Source organism: Kogia breviceps, chromosome 3 (genome assembly GCF_026419965.1).
Source record: "Kogia breviceps isolate mKogBre1 chromosome 3, mKogBre1 haplotype 1, whole genome shotgun sequence".
NCBI lineage: Eukaryota > Metazoa > Chordata > Mammalia > Artiodactyla > Physeteridae > Kogia > Kogia breviceps.
This window is the reverse complement of record NC_081312.1, coordinates 107,760,504-107,787,714: the sequence shown is the minus strand read 5'-3', so window position 1 is coordinate 107,787,714 and position 27,211 is coordinate 107,760,504. Positions and strand designations below refer to the sequence as shown.

General features: G+C 40.3%; 4 non-coding genes across 4 annotated transcripts; all 4 read right to left on the bottom strand.

Moving 5' to 3' along the window:
• Positions 1-1,581: 1,581 nt before the first annotated feature.
• On the bottom strand, positions 1,582-1,674 carry LOC131754026 (small nucleolar RNA SNORD116). The gene has a single exon (XR_009335076.1). It is a non-coding gene; the product is annotated as a small nucleolar RNA SNORD116 (small nucleolar RNA).
• Positions 1,675-4,355: 2,681 nt separating this feature from the next.
• Positions 4,356-4,448, bottom strand: LOC131753958 (small nucleolar RNA SNORD116). Its single transcript, XR_009335011.1, has one exon. It is a non-coding gene; the product is annotated as a small nucleolar RNA SNORD116 (small nucleolar RNA).
• Positions 4,449-7,033: 2,585 nt separating this feature from the next.
• On the bottom strand, positions 7,034-7,126 carry LOC131754080 (small nucleolar RNA SNORD116). Its single transcript, XR_009335128.1, has one exon. It is a non-coding gene; the product is annotated as a small nucleolar RNA SNORD116 (small nucleolar RNA).
• Positions 7,127-16,157: 9,031 nt separating this feature from the next.
• On the bottom strand, positions 16,158-16,224 carry LOC131754206 (small nucleolar RNA SNORD109A). Its single transcript, XR_009335236.1, has one exon. It is a non-coding gene; the product is annotated as a small nucleolar RNA SNORD109A (small nucleolar RNA).
• Positions 16,225-27,211: the final 10,987 nt, after the last annotated feature.

Here is a 27,211-nt window from a genome sequence, read left to right as displayed (position 1 = left end):
AATCACTTTCCGAGGACCCATGGGAGTGTCCACCACAGGAAGCGGGCGGCTTCAGCAACCATGACCCAGGTCCCAGCCCCACGGCGGAAACTAGGCCACCTTCCCGGCCAAGTGTCGCCCGCGCCCGGCCGGAAGGGTTCGCGGCCCTGAATCCGGAGTAAGCACTCAAATGCTGGACAGCTTCGTCCTATGTGCCCTCCTCCTGCTCACAGGGCAACTTGACCCTACCGGAAGCACACACGGGGACACTGTACACCAGGGAAGACAGACCGCAAGCATGTCTGCTTTCATGACACCGACCTTACCCCATGCATCCTGGCACTTCTGCCCTGCCACAGCGACACTACTAAGAACCTAACAGAGATCAAAGGCACTGTCCCCGAGGACCACAGACAGATTTCAAACGGAAGACCTGTGCCACGCGAGGGGACCTGGAAGCTTCAAAGGGAACAGTGGCTGTCCACGGCAGCGCACCTGGCATCACAACAGTGACACCCACCTCTGCCCCGCCAACGGACTGCTCCAGATAAACCTCTGGCTGTTCGAAAAGCCTGCCTGCCACACGGGCCGGCCGCGTCATGCCCGCTGGGAGAAACACCTTCGCTTTGCACATTCCCAAATCAGGGAACAGAGTGGCCAAAGGGCACGTTCACATAACTCACCTACCCCCAAGGAGACCGGCACAGACGCCTCAGCATGTCTATCTTCTCTACGACCCGCAAGACACCCTTGGGGCGTCATTACTCCCGCAATGGAATCACAAGTCTAGGCAGGTTACCTACCTCACCGCATCCACATGAACTGCCAAAGCCATCCCCTCCATAGGCAGCTGATGCCAGCCCAGCATGAACATGACACATCCTTGGGAAGACGAGGCCAGTGCCTGCAACCCAATGATGCCAGCCCATGCCACAACATCACGCAGGACCTGTCCTCATCACGGCTTACCTTTCTGTCCAGTCCGTCAGCCGCCACGCAGGCCTAAATACAGCACTCCGGCCTCACCCCACTCCACCGTGACCCACTGGCAGCCAACGCAGTGCCGGGAGTTGCAGTACAGGAGCTCACAAGGGCAACGGCAAAGCCTACTCCCTCACCACCCTTCTGCAGATGCTCAACCCGAGCCCACCGCCACGCACTGCTTGAGACGCACTGGGCACTCGAGAACCTCACCGCACCACACGCAAAATCGGGGAAGGCCACAGACCTGGCGTGAGGCTCCAGGCTGCAACAAAGGAAGCTTGCTCATTTTGGCTTCCGGACTCAAACCCAGAAGCGGCATGAATAAAGTGTGATCCTGGCCAAAACACACCTATCCAAGCTGCAAGCTCACTGGGCCTAAAAGAGCACACACTCCAACTCTGAAGACCAGAAGGGGAGCTAGGTGCCTCGCAAGCCCTCACCGGCCTCTCAGCAGGGACCTGGGATTCATGGACGACCCAGCTCTCGTACAGACATGGTTGAACCTTAGGCAGGAGCCCCTCCAATGCTCGAGCCCCGGGTGGTGTTTGCATGCATGTCGGCAGGGGACGCTGGCCCTCACTCCTCACAGTCCCCTATCCCCGAGAGAGGAAACGTCCTGGACCTCAGTTTCGAGGAGGAGACGGTACAGCGTTCTCACTCATTTTGTTCAGATTTTCCAAGGAATGCATACAAGGGTGTCATCGTCGATCGAAGCACATGCTGGGACGCTGTAGCACACAGCCGGGCAGGCCGTGGGGCTGTTCAGAGGAGCCTAGACCTCAGAGTACGCCAAAAGAGTGGGAAATACACAGCCCTCAGGCCTCTCAGCAAGAGCGACAGTCAATCCACTCTTGCAGCCACTGGGCCCGTCAGAGGGAAACCTAATACCCAATGGTACGTCTCGGGGTGGTTGAATGCCTACCGACCTGTGTTATCCACGTCCACGCTCGGCAACGTGGCCCACCTCACTCTTTCCAGTTCTCCTCTTCACCTCCAGTCATCGGACCACGCAAACGTCCTCTTCCCTTTGCCATCGGCCAGCCTTGCCAATCAACCGCACCTGAGAAGTGGACAGAAATCACTCAGGATTCAGAATTGGACCAGCGTCCTTAGAACATGATTCCTGAGAACATTTACCTGGGCCAGAGCTCCGAACCTGCTTCACAAGGACCTCTAGCCCTTACGAAGAACTTAATGTTTGTCTGACAGCACGACTGCAGTAAGTTAGGCACGTACGTCGGCCGTTGTGTGTGAGTGTGTGTGTGTGTGTGTGTTCCTGAGTGCGCGAGGCCGTGACAATCACTGCGCAGCGTGACGCACTTGTGGGTTTCTCTCTGGGGCTCTGAATCCGCGTCTTGGTCTTTGGGTATGCTTGAGGCCCTCGGCAGTGACCTTGAACAGTAAAAGCCACAGTTTATACACAGCACCGAGGCTTTGGACCACCCCACCGAATGCAGAAAGACGCCTGTCAGCTTCAAGAGGCCACGTGTGAACGTGGACCCCCAGACGCTGTTGAAATAGGCAACGGTCTCCCGCTCTCCCACAGCCATGCCTTCTGACCAAAGCACAGAGTTTGGTCCAGACCTCCCTCCCGGCCGTGGGTGTCCCATTTACGTGGACCTGGAGACCCTGCCACCTAGTAGCACATCTGATGTCCACCTGGGGCCACTCCCAGCACTTTTGGAAGCAAGGAAACTTCCCAAGGTTGGCGTTGACACTGACCTTCAGCTGACTACAGGCAAGACGCAGCCCCGCACCGCTCAAGGGGCTAGCGGACTTCAGCCCAAGTGCCAAGTGCCACTTCTCGCCACCTAGGACAAATCACGTTCTGTGGACCCTTGGGAATGCCCACCACGGGAAGTGGTGGGCTTTAGCAACCATGACCCAGGTGGGAACCCCACAACGGAAACTAGGCCATTTTCCCGGCCACGTCTCACCAGCTCCATGCGGCAGGTTTTGCAGCCCTCAACCCGGAGGAGACGCTCAAATGCTTGACAGCCTCGTCCTATGTGCCCACCTCCTGCCCGCACGGCGACTCGACCTTGCTCAAAGCCACAGACATCATGTGGACATGGTGACACTGTACACCAAGGAAGACAGACCGCATACATGTCTGCTTTGAGGACGCTGACCACACCCCATGCATTCTGGCACTTCTTCACAGCCACAGCGACACTCCCGAGGACCTCACAGACTTCAAGGCCACCGTCCCCGAGGATCACACACAGACATTCAATGGAAGACCTCTGTCATGCAAGGGGACTTGCAAATCTGAAAGGGCACAGTGGCTGTCCGCAGCAGTGCACCGGCCATCGCAACGGTGCCCCATCTCCGGCCCTCATAAACCTCTGCCTGCTTGAAAGGCCCACGTGCCACACGGGCCGGCCACGTCATGCCCTCTGGGAGAAACACTTTCGCGCTGCACATTCTCAAACGGGGGAACAAAGCGGCCAAATCACATGTTCGCATAACTCACCTTCCTCCTCGGAGGCCGGCACAAATACCTCAGCATGTCCATCTACTCTAGGTCCCGCAAGACACCCTTTGGGAGTCATTCCTCCGGCAAAGGGATCGCAACTGAACACAAGTTACCTACCTCACCGCATCCTCATGAACTGTCAAAGCCTCCCCTTCTTAGGCAGCTGATGCCAGCCCATCACAAACAGGACACATCCTTGGGAAGCCGAGGCCAGCACCTGCCACCCAATGATGACAGCCCATTTCATGACATCACAGAGGACCTGTCCTCATCCTCCCGTACATTCCTGTCCCGGCCATCAGCCACCACGCAGGCTTAAGTGCAGCACGGTCCTCACCCCACTCCACGATGACCCACTTGTCCCCAGCACTGTGCGGGCAGTTAAAGTAGAGGAGCACACAAGGGCAACACCCAGGCCTGATCCATCAGCCGCATTAGGCCGACGCCCAACACGAGCCACACCCGTCTACAGCTCCAGCCTCACTTGGCACTCAAGAAACTCACCGTGCCAAACGCAAGAACACGGTGGGCCACAGGCCTGGCCTGAGGCTCCGGGTTCCAACCAGAGAAGCTTGCTCATTTTGGCCTCCAGAATTAAACCCCGAAGCGGCATGCACCAAGCGTGATCCTGGCCAAAACACACTTTGCCAAGCTGCAAGCTCACCTGGCCGACACCAGCACACACTCCGACTCTCAAGACCAGCAGGAGATCACGCTCCCTCGCATGGCCTCAACGGCCTTGCAGCAGACACCTGATATTCATAGGTGAGCCAGCTTATGGGTATACACAGTCGACCCTCAGACAGGGGCCCCTCCAATATTAGGAGCCCTGGGTGGTGTTTGCATGCATGTCAGCAGGGGACGCTGGCCCGCCCTCCTCACGGTCCCCTACCCCCGAGAGAGGAAACGTGCTGGACCTCAGTTTCGATGAGGAGACGGTAGAGGGTTCTCACTCATTTTGTTCAGATTTTCCAAGGAATGCATACAAGGGTGTCATCATCGATCCAAGCACGTGCTGGGAGGCTGCAGCACACAAGCGGGCATGCCGTGGGGGTCGGCAGAGGGTCCATGACCCCCTGGTACTCCAAAACCCTGGGGAATCCACAGTCCTCAGGCCAGAGGACTCAAGAGCAACACTCAATCCACTCTGGCAGCCACTGGGCCCGTCTGAGGAAAACCTAATATCCAATGGCACATCTTAGGCTGGGTGAATGCCTACCTTCCAGAGTTAGCCACGGCCACACTTAGCAACATGCGCCCGCCCCGTTCTTCCAATTCTCCTTAGCACGTCCAGTCATCAGACAACGCGAAGGTCTTCTGGTCTTTGCCGACGGCCAGCCTTGCCCAGCAGCTGCGCCTGAGCACTGCCCATAAATCACACAGGCTTCAGAATTGGACCGCGTTCCTAAGAGAACATGATTCACACGCATTTTTACCTGGGCTTGAGCCCAGACCCTGCTTCCCAAGGACCTCTACCCTTACCGAGAACTCAATGTTTGTCTAACTGCACAACTGCAGGAAGTTCGGCACGTACGTTGGCCGGTGTCAGAGAGGGAATATGCGTGTGTTCACGCGCGTGAGCGTGTGTCACTGTGACCGCGCACGAGGACGCGCGCTTCTGGGCTTCTTTGCGTGCCTCTGATTCCGCATCCTGGTCTCTGTGTGTCGCTGTGGCCCTCTGCTGAGACCTCGAACAATGAAACCCACAGTTGATACACAGCGCCGTGGCTTTGGACCCCCCCAATTGAATGGAGAAAGACCCCTGCAAGTTTCAAGAGGCTGAAGGTGAACTTTGACCCCCAGGGGCTGTTGACATAGGCCACAGGAGATCCTGCCAGCTTGTAGCACATCTGATGTGCACTTGGGGCCACCCCCAGCGCCTCTGGAAGCAAGGAAACACCCTGTGGGCGGGCCAATACTTTTGTGCAGCTGCCTACAGACAAGATGCGGCCCGGCACCTCTCAGGGGCTAACCAAATTCAGCCCAAGTGACAATTCTCGCCAAATAGGCCAAATCACTTTCCGAGGACCCATGGGAGTGTCCACCACAGGAAGCGGGCGGCTTCAGCAACCATGACCCAGGTCCCAGCCCCACGGCGGAAACTAGGCCACCTTCCCGGCCAAGTGTCGCCCGCGCCCGGCCGGAAGGGTTCGCGGCCCTGAATCCGGAGTAAGCGCTCAAATGCTGGACAGCTTCGTCCTATGTGCCCTCCTCCTGCTCACAGGGCAACTTGACCCTACCGGAAGCACACACGGGGACACTGTACACCAGGGAAGACAGACCGCAAGCATGTCTGCTTTCATGACACCGACCTTACCCCGTGCATCCTGGCGCTTCTGCCATGCCACAGCGACACTACTAAGAACCTAACAGAGATCAAAGGCACTGTCCCCGAGGACCACAGACAGGTTTCAAACGGAAGACCTGTGCCATGCGAGGGGACCTGGAAGCTTCAAAGGGAACAGTGGCTGTCCACGGCAGCGCACCTGGCATCGCAACAGTGACACCCACCTCTGCCCCGCCAACGGACTGCTCCAGATAAACCTCTGGCTGTTCGAAAAGCCTGCCTGCCACACGGGCCGGCCGCGTCATGCCCGCTGGGAGAAACACCTTCGCTTTGCACATTCCCAAATCAGGGAACAGAGTGGCCAAAGGCCACGTTCGCATAACTCACCTACCCCCAAGGAGACCGGCACAGACGCCTCAGCATGTCTATCTTCTCTACGTCCCACAAGACACCCTTGGGGCGTCATTCCTCCCGCAATGGAATCACAAGTCTAGGCAGGTTACCTACCTCACCGCATCCACATGAACTGCCAAAGCCATCCCCTCCATAGGCAGCTGATGCCAGCCCAGCATGAACATGACACATCCTTGGGAAGACGAGGCCAGTGCCTGCAACCCAATGATGTCAGCCCATGCCACAACATCACGCAGGACCTGTCCTCATCACGTCTTACCTTTCTGTCCAGTCCGTCAGCCACCACGCAGGCCTAAATACAGCACTCCGGCCTCACCCCACTCCACCGTGACCCACTGGCAGCCAACGCAGTGCCGGGAGTTGCAGTACAGGAGCTCACAAGGGCAATGGCAAAGCCTACTCCCTCACCACCCTTCTGCAGATGCTCAACCCGAGCCCACCGCCACGCACTGCTCGAGACCCACTGGGCACTTGAGAACCTCACCGCGCCACACGCAAAATCGGGGAAGGCCACAGGCCTGGCGTGAGGCTCCAGGCTGCAATACAGGAAGCTTCCTCATTTTGGCTTCTGGACTCAAACCCAGAAGCCGCATGCATAAATTGTGATCCTGGCCAAAACACACCTATCCAAGCTGCAAGCTCACTGGGCCTAAAAGAGCACACACTCCGACTCTGAAGACCAGAAGGGGAGCTAGGTGCCTCGCAAGCCCTCACCGGCCTCTCAGCAGGGACCTGGGATTCATGGACGTCCCAGCTCTTGTACAGACACATTTGTCCCTTAGACAGGAGCCCCTCCAATGCTGGAGCCCTGGGTGGTGTTTGCATGCATGTCGGCAGGGGACGCTGCTTCTTACCCCTCACTCTCCCCTACCCCAGAGAGGAAACTCCATGGACCTCCGTTTTGATGAGGAGATGGTACAGCGTTCTCACTCATTTTGTTCAGAGTTTCCAACGAATGCATTCAAGGGTGTCATCATAGGTCTAAGCACATCCCAGGACGCTACAGAACACAACCGGTCAGGCTACGAGGCTCTGCAGAGGAGCCATGACCCCGGAGTACTCCAAAAGCCTGGGGAATCCACAATCTTTAGGCCAGTCAGCAAGAGCAGCAGTCAATCCACTCTTCTAGCCACTGTCCAGTCTGAGGAAACCCTAATATCCAATGCACATTTTAGAGTCGGTGAATGCCTACCGTTCTGAGTTATCTGCGGCTACACTCAGCAACATGTTCCTGTCTCAATTTTTCCAGTTCTCCTTAGCACATACAGTCATTGGACAATGCGAAGGTCTTGTCTTTGCCAATGGCCAGCCTTGTCCAGCAACTGCACCTGAGAAGTGGACAGAAATCCCTCAGGCTTCAGAATTGGACCAGCGTCCTCAGAGAACATGATTCATGTGAACATTTACCTGGGCGTGAGCCTGGAATATGGTCCCCAAGGACCAAGGGGTTGGGGAATGCCTATGGCCCTGAGAGAATCATGGCCAGGTTCAGCACCCTGGGCCTGCCCCACTTCTTTCGTGTCTCCCTCATACCTCCAGTCATCATACCACGCGAAGGTGTTCTTGTCTTAGCGGACAGCCAGCCTTGCCTGGCAATTCCACCTGAGAAATGGACAGAAATCACACGCGGGCTTCAGAATCAGACCTGGGTCCTCACAGAAGAAGATTCATGCCAATGTTTACCTGGGGGTAGGTCCTGCACCTGCTTCCAACTACATCTTTCCCTTATGCAGGACTGAATGCATGTCTGATGGCAGGAGTGTAGGACATTAGTCACTTACGTTTGCCTGTATGTGTTTGTTCGTTTGTGTTTTTGTGTGTGTAGTGAAATGGCATTCCTCCCACACATCACTGTGGCCTATGCCATGTGAAATGCAAAGAATTCCCATGCACACTATGATTTGTGCTTCATGCCAGGATCTGCCACCTAAGTGAAAATCTTCACATTTTGTCAAATCTTCTTATTTTTCATTTTTCATACTTTTTGTCCTATGTTATATTCTCCCATGAAAGGGTATCACTGCCCTTACCAACACATAATTTGTACCTCTCACCTGATATGTTCATGGATATTTATAAACCCTTAAGCAATGTCCCTCACAGAGTTCCTTTCTAAAAATACTATCTTTCTTCTTGCCAACAAACACATGAAAGGATGCTTACCATCGCTAATCATTAGAGAAATGCAAATCAAAACTACAATGAGGTATCACCTCATACCAGTCAGAATGGCCACCATCAAAAAATTTATAAACAGTAAAGGCTGGAGAGGGTGTGGAGAAAAGAGAACCCTCCTGCACTGTTGGTGGGAATGTAAATTGATACAGCCACTATGGAGAACAGTATGGAGGTTCCTTAAAAAACTATAAATAGAACTACCATACAACCCAGCAATCCCACTACTGGGCATATACCCTGAGAAAACAATAATTCAAAAAGAGTCATGTACCAAAATGTTCATTGCAGCTCTATTTACAATAGCCAGGACATGGAAGCAACCTATGTGTCCACTGACAGATGAATGGATAAGAAGATGTGGCACATATACACAATGGAATATTAGCCATAAAAAGAAATGAAGTTGAGTTATTTGTAGTGAGGTGGATGGACCTAGAGTCTGTCATACAGAGTGAAGTAAGTCAGAAAGAGAAAAACAAATATCGTATGCTAATGTATATATATTGAATCTAAAAAAAAATGGTTCTGAAGAAGCTAGGGGCAGGACCGGAATAAAGACACAGACATAGGCAATGTACTTGAGGACAGGGGGAGGGGGAATGGTAAGCTGGGACGAAGTTAGAGAGTGGCATGGACATATATACACTCCCAAATGTAAAATAGATAGCTTGTGGGAAGCAGCCGCATAGCACAGGGAGATCAGCTCAGTGCTTTGTGACCACCTAGAGGGATGGGATAGGGAGGGTGGGAAGGAGAGGCAAGAGAGAGGAGATATGAGGATATATGTATAGCTGATTCACTTTGTTATAGAGCAGAAACTAACACACCATTGTAAACCAATTATACTCCAATAAAGATGTTAAAAAAATATATTATCTTTTTTCCTGAACATAACACCTTTGTGGAAAATACTCCAATATTATGTGCTCTTTTTTCACATGTTTTAAAAAGATTATCCTTAGACCTGTTTTTATTATGAATCACCTATGTTATGCAACATATTTTATATTCCATTTCATGTTATTACAAAATATAAACTATCCTATTCACTGAAGGCAAAAAGAACAATAGCAATAAAATATCTTTTCCACAAAAAGTTAAATGAAAAATTTACATACATTTTTCTTTACCAGTATTACTGTATTTTGAGAAATAAGGATTTAATTTTACAGATAAACTGTAACCAGCAGAATCACAAGGGGTGATTTTCAAATTATATTTTTGATAAAATCTTTCCTCCTGTATCATATAATCAGCTCTTTCAACTGAAGAAGAAAAGAAATAACTCAATTAAAATTGTTGAGATTATTTTAATAGACACTTCTCAAGAGAAGATACACAAGTGATTATAATCCTTTCAAGATATTATGGACTTCATTAGTGATTGGTAAAATCAAAAATGAAATGAGAAGTGACAGCACCAAATCTGACACATGAGGAACTCCAACACCTGTCACTTCATAAACAATAATGAAAAAGTGGTAAATGCTTGCACTATCAACTTTTTTGCAAATCTGCCAATTCACCAAGTAATAGCTGTCACTAGGCAATCTCTTAATCAAGAAACATAGTTCAATTTCTAAAATCCAGAAACTTTGGGCTGTTTAACTGACTCTAGTCCCATGTCTTATTCCCCAAGTCAGTGATATTATCAAGAATAACACTCCACATTCCTGGTTTTTGTAGTGGAAAGAGTCAGACTGACCTCATATCCAAAGAATTATAATTTCTCCTTTTAATCTATGATTTATATTGGCTCCCTAAAACACTGGTTCAAAGACTTACTTTTCTTTCTTCTAATTCAGAAGTCACTCAATGTTATAGCAGCTAAATTGGTGGTAATTTCCATTGTTCGTCACTGCTGCCTCATGCAATGGTTTACAGTTGTAACAGAAAATAAATTAAACCAAAACCTTATGAGGAAAGTTCAGGAATGAATTTTTTGTGTTTTTGGAGTAATGGCTATCAGGTGATTCCATGTGTTCCTCATAATCTATAAGGGCAGCACAGATGCAGAGTTATGTGTTTATCCAGAGAAGACTTGAGAAGGCCTAAGGTCTCCTCTGTGAGTGAACTTGAGGCTCTTGACAAGCAAAAATTGAGGCCAAGGGAAAGTTTAAAATGCCTGGCTAAGTGTTAAAGGCATATACTAACATACACAGAGAGACTTCTGAAAGAGAGGGAAATGTTTTGTCTTCAGGATTTCTAAGGAAATCTTTGTCCAATTTTTAGCTGACCACAAATCTAATGAAACAGTCTTCAGTGAACACATACCACAAATAACTTCAACAACAAAAAGCAACAACAGACAAACAGGTAAGGCAGATGGTCTGATTTCCAGAGTTGCCACATTATGATATTCATAATGTCCAATTTTCAACATAAAAATACTGGGCATTCAAGGAAACAATGAAGTATTTCCCACACACAGAGAAAAAAAAATATAAGAACAAGCAATAGAAACTCTCCCTGAAAAGCCAAGACATTCGACTCAAAGACAAATATTTTAAATCAGTTACTTTAAATGTGTTGAAAGAGCTAATGGAAAACATATTTAAGAACTAGATGAACACCACAAGCACTGTCTCATGAAATAGGGGTATCAATAAAGAGACAGAAAGTTTTCAAACAAATCAAGTAGAAATTCTGGAGTTGAAAACCACAATAGCAAGTGTTGAAAAACTCACAAAAAGGCTCCATGACAAATTGAGCTGAAAAAATAAAACTAACTTGAAGATAAGTCAATTGAAATTATCCAGTTATAGGAAGAGAAAATTTATTTTTTAATGGACATAGCCTAAAAGTACTATGAGGCTACCATCCAGTGTACCAACATAAGCATAATGAGAGTCACAAAAGAAGAAAGAAAGGAACAGAAAGTATATTTCAAGTAATAATGGACAAAACTGCCCCAAGTTGATGAAAAGTGATAAACTACCTATATAAGCAGTCTAATGAACTCCATGTAGGATAAATTCAAACAGATTCATACTGAGACACAGCATTATGAAACTATTCAAATAGAAAGTCAAAGAGAGAACCTTGAAAGCAGCAATAGAGAAGGGACTCATCACATAGAAGTGATCTTCAATAAAATAACAAGTGATTTTTCATCATACAACATGGGGTCAGAAGGCAGTAGGATGATAGTTTCAAAGTTATGCAACAAAAAGACATTCAACTAGGAATTCTTGATCTGACAATAATGCCTTACAAAAATGAAGGAGAAATTAAGACATTCTCAGACAACAAAAACTGAGAATGTTCTTTGACAGCAGCATTGCCCTACAACAAATGTCAAAGGGAGTCAAGCTGAAATGAGTGGACCATATACAATAACTTGAATCCACATCAATAAATAAATAATATCAGTAAAGTTAACTTCACAAGCGAATATAAAAGCCAATATTAATGTGTTTTTTGTAAATCCTCTCTTTTCCTATCATATGCTTGAATAACTGCATAAAACAAAAGTTATCAGTCTGTGGTGATGAGTACATAAGTATAGAGACATAATTTGTGACAATGACAACACACAGGGGAAATGGAGCAATATGGAAGCAAAGATTTTATATACTATTGAAATTAAATTGGTATTAATTAGAACTAGTTTGTTATAAATTAAGAAGTTAATTGTTACCCCTAGGGCAACCACTAAGAAAATAACTTAAAATATATATAGTAAAAACAAAAGGGAAATAAAGAATTTTAAATGGTGCACTCAACAATATCTACTTAACACAAAAAAAAGCAATAGTGAAGACCAAAAAATATGTAAGACACAGATAAAAATGAAAAGCAAAATGGCAGTAGTCCTCCTTTATCAGTAATTACATTAAACAGAAATGGTATAAAATGTATAATGAAAGACAGAGATTGGCAAAATGGACTTAAAAACATGATCCAACTCTATGTTATCTGCCAGAGACACACTTCACATTCAAAGAGAAAAACTGGTTGAAAAGTAAAGCATGAAATAAATAGTTCATATAAGTTGTAACCAAAAGAGAGCTAGAGTGACTATACTAATATCAGACAAAATTTGTTTTCAAACAAAAATTGTTTCAGGGGTCAATTAAACATTGATAAAAGAGTCAATTGATTAAGAAGATATGACAATTATAAACATTTACACAACCTAACAACAGAGTCCCAAAATATTTGAAGCAAAATTGCACAGAATTGAAGAGAGAAACAGACATCTCTACAATATGTGGATACTTCAATGTCTTACTTTTAATAACCAATAGAAAAATTAGAAAGAAGATAATTCTAGAAATAGAGCACTTGAACAACACCATAAATCAACTACACCTAACGAACTTACACAGAACACTCCACCTAAAAGCAGAAGATTACACATTTTTCTCAAGTGCATAAGGAACAGTCTTCAGAATAAACCAGAATAACACCCAAAATAAGTTCAAATAAATTTTAAAACATTGAAATCATACAAAGTATGTTCACTGACCACATGGAATTAAATTAGAAATCAGTAACAGAAGGAATTTTAGAAGACTCACACACAAGTGGAGATTAAAAAACACATTCTTAATGAACAATGAATCAAATAAGATTCTCTCATTCTCAAGGTAAATTATTAAATTATTTGAGATCAATAAAAATTATCACACAACATTCCAAAACTTATGAGATGCCAAAAGCAGTACTTGAGGGGAAAATTTTATAGCTGTTAAAACTTACATTAAAAAATGAAGAAAGAGTTCAAGTCAATAATATAACCTTATACCTTAAGAAGGTAGAAGAAGCGAAACCCAAACATAAAGCAAGAAAAGGAAGAAAAAAAAAGATTAGCATAGAAAATAATAAAGATTAAAGATTGAAATAATCAATTGAATAAAAAATTAAAAATCAATGAAACCAAAAACGGATTCTTTGAAAACTTCAACAAAATTCAGAAAGTTTTAGCTAAACTGACCAGAGGAAAAGAGAGAAGATTCAACTTACTAATGTCACAAATGGACACAGGCACATTATTACTGATTTCAAAGAAATGAAAAGGGTTATAAACAATACTAGGAACAAGTGTATACCAACAAATTAAACAACCTAGATGTAATGGACTAATTCCAAAAAACATAAAAATTATCAAAAATAACTCAAGAATAAATTGAAAATCCTAATAGACGTTGCTACGGTATGAATTTTTGTGTCCCCCCAAAATTCATATTTTAAAATCGCAACCCCCAAAAGTTAACATATTAGTAGGTAGGGCCTTTGGGAAGTGTTTGGACCATAATGGTGGAGACCTGGTGAATGAGATTCCCTTCTTATAAAAGAGACCTCCACTAAACTCTTTTATTCCTTTCACCATGTGAAGATACAAGAAGTCTTCAACTCAGAAGAGGGTCCTTACCCGAGCATACCAATGCCCTGATTTCAACCATGCTGGTATTCCAGCATCCAAAATTTGAAAAATAAATTTCTATTGTTTATACGCTACCTGGTCAGTGGTGTCTTGTTATGACGGCCCAGATGGACCATGACAGATTTATAAAAAAGTGACTGAGTCAGAAATTAAAAAAAAAAAAAAAAAACTACCAGCAAAGAAAAGCCTAGGACCATATGCTTCACTGGTGAATTCTATCAAACATTTAAGGAAGAATTGACATCAATACTTCTCAAACTCTTTCAAAAAATAGAGGAGGAAGAAACACTTCCTAACTCATACTATGATGCCAACTTAACAGTGATACCAAAGCCAGACAAGGACATCACAAGGACCTCACAAACTAGTGAATGTAACAAAAAGAAGTAGACTCACAGATACAGAACAAAGTAGTGGTTACCATTGGGGAGAGGGAAGGGAGGGGATGAATTAGGTGTAGTGGATTAACAGGTATAAACTATTAGGTATAAAATAAGCTACAAGCTATATTGTACAACATGGGAAATATAAGCAATATTCTATAATAATTACAAATGGAGTACAACCTTTAAAAATTGTGAATCACTATATTTATACCTGTAACATATAATATTTTACATCAACTATACTTCAATTAAAAAAAAGAAGTGATGAGACAGGACATCATCTTGTTCCCAATCTTAGGAAAAAGTACTTCTTTGTTAAAACACCCTGGGTTGTACATTTTTAATACTTGCCATTTACAGCATTAATACTATATGTCAATTTAATTCTACACATTAAGACAGCAACCATGCATTACAAATCAACTTATATACTAACATGGATAAATAAACAATTATGAAATTTTAGGATCATATTTATTAGACCAAAATATGTTCTAGTGTTCCTGTCATTCATAATTATACTCAAATGTTTTTTAATGATAAGAGTTTCTACAGTTCATGTCAGTATCTGGTAGGGTTCTTTTCCTCCCTAATATTACAATTATTAATGTTCATGGCTATTTTATTAGTTGTTATTGAGTTCATTTGAATTACTTTGCTAGGTTCTGGAGAAGTGAAAACATATACAACAATACAAAAATAAATAAATAAGTATAAAAATGACAAAAATAATTATTACTTCAAAGAATTTGTGACCATAACTTTGTCAAGAGAAAAACAAAGTTTACCCATTTCTAAAGTATTAAACACCAGGCCCTAGGTAACATAAAACCTGTGTAATCATGCCAAGGAATATACAGACCATTTTCCTTATTGATGGATTTTTCAATTTGAACAACAAATAATGATTAATTGTTTAATATATGAAATTTCACTATCTCTACTCTTGATTAACCCAACCCAATATCTTTTGTGAAATTAATGTACTATGGAAAATTGAAATTTTTGTGTTTCAGAAAAATGAAGTACTTCAACGTTCTTTATCATTTAAAATCTTCATGGCCTTAGAAAGATCGCAGAAAGTTTAATATATAATTTTTCACATCAAAAAATGAAAAACACCTAATTAAAGTCAAATTCAACACTGAGAAGAGTAGCAATAATGACCCATAACAATTTTATGGATCTGACCAAAATTCTCTAACTATGATGATCTCAATCATGGGGCCAACATTCTGAAACCATAATTTGTTACAGAAACTCCCAAGCACAGCTTAATTTCACCAAAGGATATTTCACTGCAATAAGAAAATGTATGAAAAAACCAACAATTTTCCAAGATTCTCCATTTGTCAGTCCACCCAAAACTCAGATAAAATAAAATTTAAAATTTGGAAATGAGGGTAGAGGTAATCACCAAAGAAAAGGACACATGATGAAGATATAATCGAGTAAGCCATTGAACAGATGAACACAGAGACTTCAGGGTGTGGCACAAAGCACATGACATATGAATTTTAAAGGACTCAGGTATAGCTACTCACCCCTATTCTCTGAAGTGGAGGCCCTCATTTCAGCCCTTCTACCTCAGAAAACCATAAATAAACAACAACAACAACAAAAAAGAAAGATATAGTCTCAAAAAATACTCAACACTAAAAATAACAAAGCACTAATACTGACTCCATGGTCAATATTTATTATAGGCATGCATGGTTCCCTTCTTTTAGTCCAACACTAATGAGGCTTTCAGTACCCATCACAGTTGCTTGACCCCTTCTTAATGCAACATTTCTTTTGTTTCCTCATTTATTACTCAAGAACATTTCCTTTAAACAAGTTCTATCTACATCTCTGTTCAAAGTGAGCACAATGAAGCAAGTCTTGGGTCACTTAGCATATATACAGTGAACATTGCCTCATCAGATAGGATACTAATAATGCCTTGCCCTGGGAGAAAGAAAAGGCATGCTTGCAGCAGTATTATATCGTCAATGAGGGGTTACCTAATAAAGCCAGGCTATGAGGGTCTTATTTGTCCTATTAGAGGGGCATTCATCTGGACCTCAGATTGACATCTGGAATGAGTCCCTCAGCATCCTCAGACAATTTTTCTCATCATCGATCCAGACAAACACCCTCCCAACAAATAAGCATTTCCATAGCCAGGCTTATTTTCTTCAGGCTTATCTACTGCATTATGAATAAAAAACAGCACATATACAGTAGACATTTTGTTTAGTAGTTGAACAATGGAACCCTCATCTACACAGCACAGTAGGCACATAACCATGGATTTTTTTGAATAAAATTAAATAAAATCTATTGAGAAAATACAAAAATTAAGTCAACTAAAATTTCAAGGAGTAGTGGAGTAATATTTGCAAATAAGTTTTTATTATCATAAAAATATGAGTAAAAAATCTATGCTCTGAAATGCTAGTAATAAAAAGATAAATTAATATTTTGGCACATTTAAATTTCATTAAAAGATTATTTTCATACATAATAAAATGGTATAAAAAGGAAATCTATCAATGGTTCTTAAATGTTAACCAAGTTACTTCAAAGAGAGATTTTTATTTAATAAAGGAAAGAAACAATAATGAAGATTCCATTAACAAAGTAGGCATACCTATGGGGAAAAAATCTATCATAAAAGCATGCTCCCTGAGTGCCTGAAAGAATGAGCCAACAGGACTTGAATTTCTCACATCACTGGCCATAACACAGACCAAAACTTTCAATAGCACCTGAGTAGCTGCTCACCTTTCCTTCTTGAAGTATGATAACTTTCTAGCCTTTGACCTGCAGCAGAACATCACAAAGAATATAAATCAGATCAGAAAATACATGAAATTCATTTAAAAATCAAGTACAACAATTGGTTCTATGTAATTATTTATTGTACAGGCATCCCCGCATGTCTAGTCCTCGTCACACAAATCACGGTTCCTTGGTCCTTTATCACCTTTGTCATTTCATTTCTTCACTTATTTCCTCTCTGAATTCTTCATTCTGCAAATAGTCAGTAATCCTGTCTACAATGCTATGCAAATTAGTGGCAGAACAGTTTTCTTTTTAAGTGAGAAATTCTAAAGTTGTATTCCACCAAATAAAGACTTTGTGAAAATGCTTTGTGATGGGTCAAATGAAAAGCACATGATAAAGGCATTGTTAGACCTATATTCTGGAAGTAAGATAAGAACTCTGAAAATCTATTACAAACATCATATAGAAATGAATGGAGCAATGGCAAGAACAGAAAAATATCGATAGATGAGACAGTTCAAAAGATAAATGGAAATTATAAAAAAAGAACCAAATGAAAAAAGACATTAGAGAGAGGTAAGACATAAGTGGAATTAAGATGGAGTAAGATTGGCCTGTCTTTTCTCAACACAGAATGCAATTAAGAATCCTAGGAGGAGTATATCTATAACCTAACAGAGGTCTCTGAAGGATAAAGGCCTGCAAGTAAACTGGGGAACTCAGAGTGTTAAGAAAATGGAACTAGACCCTACACACTAAGTAATGTTTGAGTCCATTTAAATGACATTTTGTAAAAGGCACAATTATAGAAACAGTGATTGCAAGAGATTGTGGAGTAGAAGGAGGAGAAACACAAGGGGATTTTAGGGGTAATGGAACCCCTCCACATCATGATTGTGGTGCTAGATATTCTATTCTATACCTTTGTCAAACTCCACAGAACTGTACACGACAAAGGGTGTATTTTACTGTACATAAAATAAAAAGTATATAAGAGGTACAAATATAAAATTGAAAAAAGGCTGGGACAGGGACTTCCCTGGTGGTCCAGTGGTAAAGAATCCACCTTCCAATGCAGGGGACAGAGGTTCAATCCCTGGTCGGGGAACTAAGATCCCACATACAGTGGGGCAAATAAGCTCATGTGCCACAAGTACTGAGGCTCGCGCGTGTCGACTAGAGAGCCCATGTGCCGCAAACTACAGAGCCCATGCTCTCTGGAGCCCGGGCACAACAACTACAGAGCCCACACTCTCTGAAGTCCGCACGCTACACCTAGAGAAGAGAAAACCAGCATGCCACAACTAGAGAGAAGCCCACGTGTCGCAATGAAGATCCCACGCATTGCAACAAAAGATGCTTCATTCCTCAACAAAGATCCCACATGCCACAACTAAGACCTGATGCAGTCAACTTAATTAATTTTAAAATATTTTTTTAAAAAAGAAGAAAGGCTGGACTGAACACTGGACCTAGTATTCACGTACCCACTCCACACTCCCATGTATTGATCCTATATATTTGTTAGCAGGCACACACTCAAAGGAATACCATTTAATAAGGAACCAGATACTCAGATATCAAATGTTGAATACGTGCAAAACTGGTAGCACTCAAAGCTACCCAAACTGTGAGCTAACACTGAAATGAGTTAGCTAACATCTTCCCTCACTTGCTTGGAATAGAAATAGAGTACTGTTCAACAACAGTGATTTTGTCTCTCATTTTCTTCAGATTTTTCACAATGTATGAATATATGATCCAAACACATTCATTCAAAACGGCACCTTTTGCTGGCTGCCTGTGAGAAAGGATAGACCCTGAAGACACCCAAGAAATAACAGTCATTCATAACCCTGGAAACATACTGAACCACTTGATTTACATGTGAAAATTGGAGATGACAATGAATAAGGAGGCTACACCAGCTATTAAACCAATGAGAGAAAGTTTTTCATTTCAGTTCTTCATGAACATTATGAGTAAAATCAATATATTTCTGTGGCAAAATTCTACCGATCCGAATGATCCTACAGTCCTTGAATAATATTTAATTTACTTATTCAAGATGCCCTTTCTCCATCATAATTAATGTTGTAAGACAAGGAAACACTTTGTATGCAAACCAACATTGATTCCATAATATTTAAAACAAAAAAATATAAAAGTAAAAATGCACAATAATAAAAAATATATATATACCCATTGAATCAACCAGGTATGAGGCAATGGGCTTCAACTGTGTTTTTTCAATTGTTTTTTCAATTTACTTAATTATTTCTACAATAAGATTTCCCACCAATATTCAACAGGATATTCACTGTGCACAGACTTGTACACCTTCAAATGAAACAAGTATGATCTTAAAGTCCTGGTCAGACAACTCCTCAAAATGTTAAACATAGAGTTACCATATTCTCACCCCTAAAAGAACTAAATCTCTACACAGGTATTTATAGCAAGATTATTCAAAATAGCCAAAGAGCCACTAAATAGCCACTAAAGAGCCACTAAATAGCCCAAATAGCCACTAACTGATGAATGAATAAGCAAAATGTGACATATCTATAAATGGAATATTACTCATCCATAAAAAGAAATGGAGTTCTGATACATGTCATAAGGTGGCTGAACCTTGAAAATATTATGCTAAGTGAATTGTGGGTAAAAAGACTTGTTCTATTGGAAATGGTTCAAATGCAGATACAGATAAGACTCATTGGTATCATAGTATTCATGCACTTATTCCACACTTTCATATTTCCTGAGCATGTATGTACACCTGAAGCCATACGATTCAAGATATTCTTCTTTTTACATATTCTTTTATACTATCATTTTGACCTAAATTCAGACTTAAAGTCTTATAGCTGTAAATCAACTATACTTAAATAAATGTTTTAAAAATAATATTTTAAAAAGTATCCTGTTTCTCTTCAAATTTTCTCCAATAAGTTCTAGCATCCTTTGATATTCCTGGTTGAAACAATTATTGAATATTATGATTATTGCCAAATGTTGAGTTCTTATATCCTGTCATTCTTATAATGTTCCTTGCAGCTTTCTGTAGTAAAGAACTTTACTTTCTACCCTATTCATTCATTCATTCATTCACATATTAGTTTAATATTATAAACATCTTAACATCATTAATCAGTTTTATCTTAAAGAGATTTACCAGGTCCAAACATCCCCAAATTGTACCAGTCAAAACCAGAAGCTGAACAGCTCAGTGTCCAGCAGTCCTCTTTGACAGATGCAGCCTTACCCATATATGACTGGTTTTTCCTTCTGTACTTATCTTCCTCCTTCAGTATTCTCAACGTTACAGAACCCCAACTGTGCGTATCTTATGTAGGTCCATTTCCCCTCAAGATACCAGAAGATAAAAAGGCAAAGTTAGAATAGCATAGCACATACCTTGCTATAAACCACCCAAATTTTTCAACATACCTTAGCCACTGCTCTGGCACAGTCAGGCAAAACTTATGTCACAATTCACTCTACTTATCATTCTGGCCAACATTTTAGCTACTAGCTGAGAATTACTAATAAACCACACTTGTAAGATACAGTGTTGTCTTTAGAAAAGTGTTAGAATGAATACAGATAACTGGAGAAAAGTGAATTGATTATGGAACACATATTCATGAGGTAGATAGTTTATAATCCAGACCATATGGTCATAAAGTACAATTTGAAAAATATTCCAGTAGGAGATTATGGCATTTGAATCTATATCAGTTGGGGATTATTTCTTCACTTCAAGATCCTCATTGGTCCTTTCCCTGCTATCTACAGTATTTGTCTTGGTATTGCCTATCACCAAGTCTGATCCAAAGTTGATTTCTTCCATTTATTGATACTCCTCTTACTGGCTATTTCTCTTTGGACTTTGATCTGTGCCCTATTCTCTATCTATGAAATGGTTTCTGCCAAAGAACACTGTCCCATCACCTAAGCACTGGTGCCCCATATTTTTAGAGGTCATTCTGTGTAGATTTACACCAAGGAATTTTCCACAAACCAATGTCCTATTCATCTTTTTCTCCTATTCCAGCAATATCTCAACACATACACTTTTTAGCCTAAAGAACTAAACTTGAGAATTCTCATGGCTCTGACCTTAACAACACAGAGAAAATAAATATGACCCGAGAAATGTGCATCTTTTCCCCAAACATGGGGAGATTTAACAAAATATAAGTATTTTTAATTATCATCTACCAAAGGCTGTGACACTGAGTGTGTGGGTTTTTTTAAGTTGTGAATAAGAGAATGAATTGCACAATCAAATTTAGTTTCAAACTCAGTCTCTATCTTCTTATCTTATAAAAAGGAATGAATATCCTAATCTGTTATTATGGTTATTATTAGCATTAAATGAGATAATCCATGAAAAAATATTTATCAACATGTGGTAGTACACATACTAAGAATTCAATAATTGCTATATATAATTGAAATATATATATTTGAAACTACACCACACACACACACACACACACACACACACACACACACACACACACACACAGAGATAATAGTAAAATAATGACCCAAACTCACCATCAACAGTTTTTGAACATTCTTCCTGTAAAATTGGTTTATTGACCATATCCAAACAATGACATACATATATGATTTTTTGTGAATGAAATACAATATTAATGCCTCAAACATAGTTGATATTCAGCAACTGATGGACAAATGAACTTTTGAAAAACCTGGATTTTCATATCAATTAATTTCAGTATACATCACCATATATAACTGAATACAATTCAATTAGATAAATGAATCATCATTAATTTACCTAGCATTATGACTTGATAAACAGATTACTTATAATTTTACAAGTATAACTAAGGCTCTCATGAGTACCCTTGAGTTTATATACACATTTGAACACTCCCTATTATATCTTATAGGTAGTCAGAATGTGCTAATTTCCATCTAACACATATTTTTGCACTATTGGAAAGACTGTAACACATAAGGAGTCCCAAATTCTCCACACTTTGTTAACAAATGTGCCTGTTAATCTAATAGGTGAAAAAGTAACTGTTGATTTATTTTATTATGTGTGTTTCTGTCTGTGTTTAAACACACATACATATATTTATTTCATTATATATGTATAATGATTGATAATTATTTAATATATATTTAATATTTCATTATATAGATATGGTTGAGTATATTTTTATGTGTTCTTGGCCATTCACAATACTTACCTTTTATGAATTGCTCATTTATGTGTTTTCCCACTTTTGTACTGGAATGCCTGTCTTTTTCTAATTGATTTGTATGAGCCTTTCATAGAATATTAACACTAAACTAGTCATATATGTAAATATACAGGTACATTTTCAATTGACTGCAGAATAAGCAATAGCCCAAATTTAATTTTAAGTTAGTGCATTTTAGAGACTTTTTCTCTCCTCTAAACCCTCCAATGCAGATACCATGAAGAAAACTTGGAAAACACAGTTTAACTGGATTAAAGATTGTATCCTTAGCTATTTATACTGTTGAATCTTTTACATTTTTACAAACTAGGTTACATAACAGCCTTGGAAGATACAACTCCTATTCTGAGATGTTGAAACAATTACAAAAACTGTTCAAATGATGTCAAAATAGACTGAAGTCAATGCCTAAGGAGACTGGGTACCACCAAGGAAACTGATAGATAACATTTTGGCTTGAAATGTGATGAAGGGGAAAAGAAGGCAGGCAAGATTTTGGACACAATCCTTGCGGACTTTATAAATGGAAGGTGGGAGCAATATGCTCAACTTAAAAATATAATTTATTGGTTACTACTGAAAAGGGGTTCATATCACTCCAGTCACTTATACAGTTTTACATTGTTTAGGTTATGATGTCATGTAGTATTCATTTATAGCACTCTCTTATGAATGAGATTTAGCAGAGGAACTAAAATAATTTTCATGAAAATAAAATAGGGAAATAATTTTCAGATATTTTTACCATGTAGTGGGGTTAATCTGATTATTTTCCAGGTTCTGATTTAACCAATGCTCTAGTTCAGCATGTGGTACTCAAGGCCACAGCCTACTGTTGTAAATAAAGTATTACTGGAACACAGCCACACTCATTCAATTACACATTGTGTTTAGCTGCTTTCACACTACAATAGAAGAGTAGATTAGCTGTAACAGAGTTCATAAATCCTAAAAAGCTGAAATCATTTGTTATTTGGCTTTTTACAGAAAAGGTTTACCAATCCATGGTCTAGTTTAAAGTAAACTGAGCTGATAACTCCATGTAATTAAAACTGAGTTTTAAAATATGGAAGCATAGGTGGACTGAAAAGGCAGAGCTATCATATTTAGATGAAATTTCTCATGTAAGCTGACACAGAATATAGGCAACTCTATTTTGATTTTTCAAATTTGAGCACAGTAGTAAGTCCAGAGTTCCTGCTAGATGGGTCCCTGAGTCACTGGTCCTCAGTCCTCATGTTCTCTTCTTGTTTTCTCCTTATACATCATCACTTCAGAGACCACTGTCATCACTGTCCTTTAACATGGGAGGTAACCCCCTTGTTTTTCTATTGCCATGCTCTTCTGCCTATTATACCTAATAAAGGCATGGATGGAGAGATAGATAAATCGATGATACACAAAAGATCATTTATAAGATGGGTGATTGAACTTGAATGATAACTTATCTATTAATAAGTTAATAGGCAGATGATAGGTAGAGATATACAGATAAATACAGAAGATAAAGTGATAGATAGACAGACAGATGATAAAGTAGAATGAGTCAGAATTTGAGAATCATTAACATAAGACATTACAACACCAAAGTGCTTCTCAAAACTGAGCACTTCTGCTCCCACAGAAACTTATTTATCTTACATGTCCATTGGAATGTTATTTCTAAATTTCTCATAAGATCAAGGATGGTAGTATGTTTTGGTGACAATGTACATTGCAAAAACTTCAACAGCTTCCTCTTTCCTGCATGATTGTCATGGAAGTTCACATGTGGGAATCATGTGAAAGCAAAAAAATATGCCTTTCAAATCAAACACATACAATTCGAAGGTTAATTTCTTCCTCCCTAAATTCAGAGGTTGTGAGGTACCCATGTCCCACTTATCTTCAATAAAGAGATGTTATTTCAAGAGATGGATCAATTCTGTGTTAAGAGAACTCATACCAAATGTTTACTTCACAGCACAATTCACAAAACACTCCATATTTCTATGCCTTGACCAAATGGTAATATTATCAATTCATTAAATGAAATATTTCTAACATCAATTCACTCCAATCTTTTTACCTTGCTTTTTCTCTTTAACAGAGTCATCCATTTACTCTCTAACTAGCTTATTATTTTATTGTAAATACCATGAAAGTAAAACTAGCTATTTAAAAATATGGAATGATTATTTTCTGTACAACTTTCTGGGTAAGACAAGAATATAAATAAAACCAACTCCCTGTCAAAGGGAGCTCATTTTTCAAAACTGTCAAGAGACACAGAGAGCAACACATAAGAACAAATTGTTTAGTTAAGAACTCTTCATAACAACTCCTTTTAAAGTATCTATCACGTCTTGCTTTGCTAGCCTAAACTTTTGCTTCAACTATTTTCTATACCAACTACCTCCAAAATGGATTTTATTTCAATGAAACAGAGAAAATCATGGAATATTATCTTTAAAGTACTAGGGGAAAAAGTTAAATCATAATTCTATATTCAGTAACTATATTCCTCAATAAAGAGGACTAAAAAAAAAGACACTGTCAGATTAAAAAAACGAAGAAAAATTATCACCAGTACTACTGGTGCTAAAGAAAGCTCTTTGGGAAGATAAATAATGATAACAGAAGGAAACATGGATCTTCTGGAGAGAATGAAAAGCTTTAAAACTGGTTAATATGTGGGTAATTATGAAATATTTTCCCTCTTAAATTCTTATAAATAAATATACCTATTTAAAACAATTATTCCATTGGCTATATGGTTTAGAGTAGATATAGATATAATATATATGACACCTCTAGCATAACAGGGGGCAGAGACTAAGTAAATAGGTATGTTTCCAAGATTCTTCTGTTATGTGAAGTGATTTAATGGTCTTAAAGACTGAAATAACTAAACATGTATATTGCAATCACTAGGAAACCACTAAAAAACTACAAAAAGGTAGAGTTTAAAAAGTAAAGGAAAATGGAATTCTGAAAAAAAAAACTAAACAATCAAAAGCAAGACAGAGAAGAAGGGAAGGAAGAACAAAAAACAGAAGAAGTGAAAATTGAATAAACACTCCTACTGTTAACTGTTAAAACATAACCCAACTATATGCCATCTAATAATGGCAATATTTTATACATAAAGATATAGGTTAAAAGGAAGAAAAGATTAAAAGATACAACATACTAACAGAAAGCATATGAAACCTAGAGTAGTTATATTAATTTCTGATACAGTAAACTTCAAGTTAATGTATTACCAGAGATAGAGACATTTCATAATATGAGGGTCAATTTATAAGGGAGACATAATATTCATGAAAATTTATATGACTAATAACAAAGTGTCAGATTACATGAAATGAAACTGATAGAAATAAGAGGAGTAACAGACAAATCCACAGTCATAGTTGGTGACTTTAAACTCTATTCTTTCAGTAATTTATAGACCAAAACACAATATCAGCCATAGAAGATATGAACAATATATATCAACCATTTAAACCTAATGGACATTTATAAAACACTATAGCCAACAACTTTAGAATGAATGCACTTTTTTAAGTGTCTATGGCATATTCACTAAGATAAACCATATACCAGGCCAAAATCTTTAAAATCCCTCAAATAAGGTAGAATATATTCACTGATCATAATGAAAATTAGAAATCCATACAATAAAATATCTTTGAAGAATAAAAGGAAACAGTGAAGGACTTACATATTCGTATAGCTAATGAAATTTGTGTAGCTAATAAAATTTATCTGATTTATCATAATTGTATGATCTTAATTTAACTTAGTTCAGTTTTAGAGTTAAGCAATCCTTACTTGCAAGAGTAAGTCAGCCCAAGATTGAAATGCAACCCTAGAATATTGTTCCCAGATCTCAGGAAGAGGTTTGACAAACAAAATATTTTTACTGTCATTAACATGGGGCATCCTACCCAAATCTAAGAAAATTTGCAAGATTAAATTTTTATTAAAGAAAGTACTTCAAGTTTCAAAAAACAATATTAGAGCAAAGGGAAATATTTTGACTGAAAAGCAAGATACAAAACTTTAGGAATTGAGAGTCAACAAGATGGTGATGAAGGAGCTCCCCTCCTCATACAGACACACCAAATGTACAGCTACACATGGAGCAATTTACTCCGAAAGGGACCCAGAAACTAGCTGAGCAACTCCTACAAGTAGGACAAATGACAAAATATGCACATTAAAACAGGTAGGAAAGGCTATTCCTTCCACACTCTTGGCATCGACTCCACCCTCAGCACAGTGCCTTACAATCAGGAGAGAAGTCTCAACTTCTAGCTTCTCCCTGAAAACCAAAGGGCTTGGACTCCATATCTAGCACACCAACTGCTAAGATGCACCAGAGGGACAAGCTCACAAAATCCCTTGCTCTAAAAACCAATGGAGCTTGTGTCCACAAGACTTACAAAAGTATAGCAAAAAAGGAAACAATTCTTAATAAGCATGCAAGCACTCACCAAGGCTATCATTCCAGCAATCAGCATAGAGGGAACAGGAAAAATTGTACACCTCACAGTTTTCCCCTGAAAGAGTATCTGCATACTTTAAAAGCTGCCACCTAAAGGCCAGTCTTCTAACTTAGCAGGCACTAGGGGCTGGCTGTGATCCTCCCCAGAGAATGGGGAAGTGGACACCACTCCACTCCAGATGGCTCTAATATTCTAGTATCTCCCTGGAATGGCCTTGTACACATGCCTACACCCAAGATTTTATAGCTTCTTCCTGAAAAATGGGTGACCAGACCATCAGTCTTATAGTTAAAGGGGGTTCCATTCACAAGTTCAGAGGACCATAGAAAACAAAGGAGCAATTCCTAGCTGGCTATCCCCTAGGCTCAGTGAGAAGGAGAAAGCAAAATTACCCATCTCCTAATCGTTCACTGAAAGAGGTTTACCTGCATACTGTAAAAGATGGAAAGATATACTTTATTCTTGGATTGGAAGAATTAATATTGTTAAAATGACCATAATACCCAAGGCAATCTGCAGATACAATGAAATCCCTATCAAACTACCAATGGCATTTTTCACAGAACTATAAAAAGTAATTTTAAAATTTGTATGGAAA